Source organism: Lucilia cuprina, chromosome 5 (genome assembly GCF_022045245.1).
Source record: "Lucilia cuprina isolate Lc7/37 chromosome 5, ASM2204524v1, whole genome shotgun sequence".
In the NCBI taxonomy this organism is placed as follows: domain Eukaryota; kingdom Metazoa; phylum Arthropoda; class Insecta; order Diptera; family Calliphoridae; genus Lucilia; species Lucilia cuprina.
The window spans coordinates 40,071,631-40,077,329 of record NC_060953.1 but is presented as its reverse complement, the minus strand read 5'-3'; positions in this window follow the sequence as shown (position 1 = coordinate 40,077,329).

Sequence of the window (5,699 nt, the reverse complement as noted above, 5' to 3'; positions counted from 1 at the left end):
CGATTTTTTTGTTCTACTGTTTCGGCGTTTTTTCACATTTGACCTCTCTCTCTTTTCCCATACACAACACAAGCATGCTGGTACAATCAAGTGATTGTGCAGGCCGATTAATCGTATATGGTGTTGTGTGCGATTGTGGCATCTGATTGTGTGACATCAAAATTAATTTGATATTTTTGTGATTGTGCCAGCATGCTTGTACTGTGTATGAAAAAATTTGCTCAAACAAATAAAATAAAATTTTCTTATTAAATCCAAGAGAAAACAAGTAAGATGTTATAGTGGGGCAAGGCCGACCATATAATACCCTACGCCTGTATACGAAATAACTGTAATTTAGTTTTCATAATAAAGCATATAAGTTGAATTGTAATTTACCTCAGGCAAGGTGGATATTTAAGATAACTTTTGAAAGGGCTAGGGTTAAATGAGACCCTTTAATTATAAAGTTCATGAGGGTCATTAAGGCTAGTATAGTACTTGGTTTTGCAGCATAGTCGAGATGCGAATATATTAATCATAATTATGAACTTAAAATCCCTATTCGGCTGGTTCAGTTGAATGGGGGCTAAGTGAAATAATGGACCGATGTTAACCATTTTCAATATGCTTCGTCCCTGGGTCAATAGAAGATCATGTTCCAAATTTCAATATTTGTAAAATTGCGACCTATAGTTTGATTACAAGGTTAACATAGACGGACAGACAGACGGATGGACGAACATAGCTTATTCGACTCAGAAAATGATTATGAGCCGATTGATTCACTTTAAGGACCAATATTATTGTACGTTACATACATCAGCACAAACCCAATATACCCTCCCCACTAAATTGGTGTAGGGTATAAAAATATTTTGGGCACAATTATTATACACCTACAGATCAGTTTCATGCTTGCGGTAATATTTGCATTATTCGCATTGACCTTTACAACAAAATATTTCTAAAAAAATAAATATTGTACAAGCATGATGGTTTCATATATGGTTAGAGCATAAAAGCACAATCAAATTATTGTGCCAGCATGCTGGTGTTGTGTATGGGCCGACCCTATTACTCTTCGCTTATTTCTAAGGCTTCTTTTTATGAGTTGGTACTTTATGGTAGAACAGTAGGACGTAGGGTATACAATGCAATATATAACAAGAATTCTAATATTATTAATTTTGTTACTTTTACCAACAAATGTCTGAGAAAAAAAAAGAAAAATAAAATATTAAATTAATAGAAACAAATTCATAAACAATTTTTAAAACATTTGGAAAATGCGCTTAAAAAACACTCAAATTCTGCAAAAAAAAAGGTTAATGAAATTTAAATATAATTTATATTTTTACTCTCATAAATCATTAAAGTACATAATTATTCGTACAAAAAGAAAATGTTAAATATTAAATAAAACAAAGTAATTGTGATTAATTGTGATTCAACTCGGTTCTCAGTTGTATTTCTTTAAAAAAAACACTCCCCCTTAAAAAAAATATATATAATAAAAACACTATAATTCATATTTAATTACATATAAATCATTGTTGTTAAAATAATAAATAAATGTTTTTTTTTTGTAATTTAACTGTAATACAAGAATTCTTTTCCTTTTCATTGCATTAATATGTGTCTGTTGATTTTTATACAATTAATGCGAACATGTTGCTGAAATTAAAATATTTTTAAATTTTTACTTTTTTCAGTTAAATTTTTCCTTTTTTTTTTTGTAAATTTAAGTGTAAAATAAAATGTATGATTATTTATGAGCTGTAAATAGTGTAAATAAAGCAAATTAAGTAAATATTATGTATGTATTTTATTAAGAAATCTATATATATAAAAATATTTAACGAAAAAACAAATCGAAATTGTATAAAACGAATTAATTAAAAAAAATTTATTAAATGTTAAATAAAATATTGATAAAAAAAGATTAAAACATTTTGTTTTTATTAAAAAAAAAATTGGTGAGTTTTTTAGTTTGTTAAAATTTTATTACCCGAAATTACAATAAACAAACTCCCATATTCATAAACAACATTTTATTTTATAAAAAGTTTATAAAACAAAAATCCCAAACAAAATTGTATTTATAAAAGTTTATCGACCATCAATATCTTCTATGAAATGAAATATTTAAATTTAAAAGTTATAAAGGTTTTCTCTTTAGTTACAAGATATTTGTATACATTTAATAGCCTTGATATTCGAATAGTCCATTACCTAGTCAGAGTAAGCAGATTAGAATAGATCATAGACTAGTCAAGAGGCTAGCTCATACACAAGATCACAGACAGTTTATTAACTAGTATATAGAGTAGTACATACTGTTCCATAGATCACTTGTCCTTAATATTTAAAAAACTTGAACCTAGACTAGATTTTTCACTATTTTACAGAAAGTTTATAAAATAGTCCATAGACTTGTCCTTAGACTAGAGTAGATAAGTCTAGTATAGCGCATAAACTAGTTGATATATGAGTCTAAAGTCAAAAGACTAGTACATAAACTAGTATTGAGGATATGGAGGATACAATGAAACTCTTAATGGACTATCATTTCCCATCCGGTATATCAATGAACCGATATTGGAGGAAGGGGAGGGTAACACGGAAATAATTAATACATCTGACATTGTTAAATGGGGCAATCAAGAGCTTTGCTCCCTATAAAGCTTCAGGACCGGATGGCATTTTCCCTGCACTTTTGCAGATGGAGGCGGGACTGGTTTCCGTACATCTGTCACAGATATTCACTGCATGCTTAAAATTCGCATATACCCAAGTTAAATAGAAAGGTTTCCCAAACCAGGGAAACCTTGCTATGCGACACCTAAGTCATATCGACCGATAAGTCTTACGTCCTTTAAAACCTTGGAACGGATAGTCGATAGCATGGTTAAAAGCAGTATGTCATACAAAGACCTTAAATATAAGCAGCATGCTTATGTAAAGGGACGATCTATACCACGATGGCTCTAAATAAGGGGACAAAGTGGGCCTGGGGTTCTATATTTAAGACCCAGAAACAGAAATATACCACCGTTTACCTAATCATAACACAAGCTTCCAGGCAGAAGTATGAGCAATAACGGAATGTGTAAATTGGATTGGAATAAATATGGCGCCCACAGGGCTTAATATATTTACCGACAGCCAAAAGACAATTAGGACGATATCAGGTGATAGAACTAAATCTAAGACCGTATTGGATTGTAAGAATGCTTTAACTGAATACATTATATGGCTACCAGGAAGTAGTCGGCAACGACAGGGCGAATATAATAGCTTTAAAGGGAAGAGAGCTCGATGTAGTTAACCTGACAAACGCAAAACCATTCGACGCAACAAACGCTGAATTAAAAATATGGATGAGAGAAGCCCATAAGGCCTTTTGGAATAATGAAACGGTGGGTAGAACCACAAAGATTCTATAGGGTGACCCTGATGAGAGCAAGACGAGAAATCTCCTCAAAATGAGCAAGTCTGAGGTTAGTATGATGGTACGTATTCTGAGTGGACACACAGGATTACGTGCACATCTATACAAAATTGGACGTGCGGATTCAGACGAATGTAGAGCACTGGGGTATGGAACAATATATGACCATTCACCTGCGTGTATGATGCATAAATGGCGGCATTGAGTCGTCTATTCAGCTCACCCAGTGGTTGGAAAAGTATCTCCGTGAAATAAAGCCGACAGAGCCGACTGGGTGAGCTGATTAGACGACTCAAAACCGCCCCTTTATACCATCATACACGCAGGTGGAAATATGTGTTCACAATTTTGCCGTTAAGGTACAAGTACTCAAGCTATATAATCTTTGACCATTGCTGGCCCATTGTTTAACTTTTGAGATGCAAACACATCACTTTACAACTGCGCCTCTCTGATGAACAGCACTTAGATACACATTCGTTAGACCGAAGCACGAATTCATTAAATAGAATTTTATTAGGACTTTTTTCCTACTCTCAGAAAACGCAATTCTACCATTTAACCCAGCACACTTCCCATTTATCCATTCACTAATACCCACTCACTTTAGTTTTATGGGCGGGAGAGATCGGTATATGCCTACATTCAACCTGTATTATACACACTTAACACTAACTTATTTCCAACACCAAGTCCCAGAGCCACTCCCCTGTGGAGTATCTGTTTTCTCGGCAACACCACCGAACTTATAGCAAATTATAGATTTTACGGAGCATTAGTCTTTTAACCGACATTCTCATTCCGATTAAACCACAGCCACCTCGTGCAGTCCGAATGAAGCTCTCCAATAATCTGGCCAAACAAAGTCTAAAAATCTGCCCTGTGGTTAACCTGTTCCAGTGGTACAAAATAATGTTGTGATATGGTTTGATCATTCCAAGAAAATCCCAAAGATATATTTGATCATTACAAGTTTATAGTCCTGGCAGTCTAGAGAAACTATTAGCACTTCTTTCACACGGGATTACAATCACAGCAAGGCGTGGTCTTCCACCAAGCTAACATGCCCCAAGTGGCCATACACTAATCAGTAGACAAGTCCATAGCATCGTAAGTTTCAAACAACTTTATAATTTGCTTAAAATATCTTAAAAGATCATTAATTTTTCTGTTGACACACTTGAAAGAAGATCGATGAAAATATAAACAAAACTAAATTAATCTTTTAACAGAATAATTATAAATATTAAAAGAATTCAACTCTAAAACAAATTTTATACTCTTTTCAAATTTAAAATATATAACCTACAGCCTAATAAACGTGTATTAGATAATTTACATAAAAATAAATGTTATATTTTACAACCAATTACAACAGCATGTACGCCATACAGATATACGTTCCTTAAGTTTTTAAACCAAATTATAAATCTTATCCTTCCTTTCTAATAATAACCTCAATTTAAAAACAACAAAACAACTTCTACTGAAAATGTTCAATCTTCAAAAAAAAGACTGACAAAAAAAGTACGAAACAAGTTTTACAGTCCAATTATATTTAACGAAAAATACGAAAATCTACTTACTAGCTGTCTGGTTAATGGTAAATAAAGGATCTTAATACTTCATTGTATCACTTGCCCAAAGGAGATTCATTTTGACAGATATGTACGTCTCAAAACCCACACAGCTACAAGCTATACGGTCATAAAAAACCAGGAAGTTTATGTTTAAACATTTCATGTTTATCGCATAAACATTTGATGGCCATCCTTTAAATAACAACTTAAACATATTTTTTCTTAACCAGTTCGTTTCTTTATCGCTCGTATAATACTCGTAAAAGTAGCAACTATTTTATACGTCTATTAAACAAAATTAGTCGTACTACTTCTCGTCACAGATGCTAAAGCAGGAAATGAAGATTAATTCCAAAGATAACAGACATTAAAGAAAATTGACCCAGTATAATGTACAGTTTCTGTAGCATATCAATTATTAGCAAGGATTATAAAAACATTTTAATGCGAACACTTATTTACAAATGGCAGGAAGGGTAGGAAGGGTTGAAAATAGGATAATATAAATTGGATTATGAAAGAACATTTTTATAACTAATTAAAACACAGATTTAGATAATATTAAAATATAAATATATTATCTATCTATCTATCTATCTATCTATCTATCTATCTATCTATCTATCTATCTATCTATCTATCTATCTATCTATCTATCTATCTACCTATCTAACTATCTATCTATC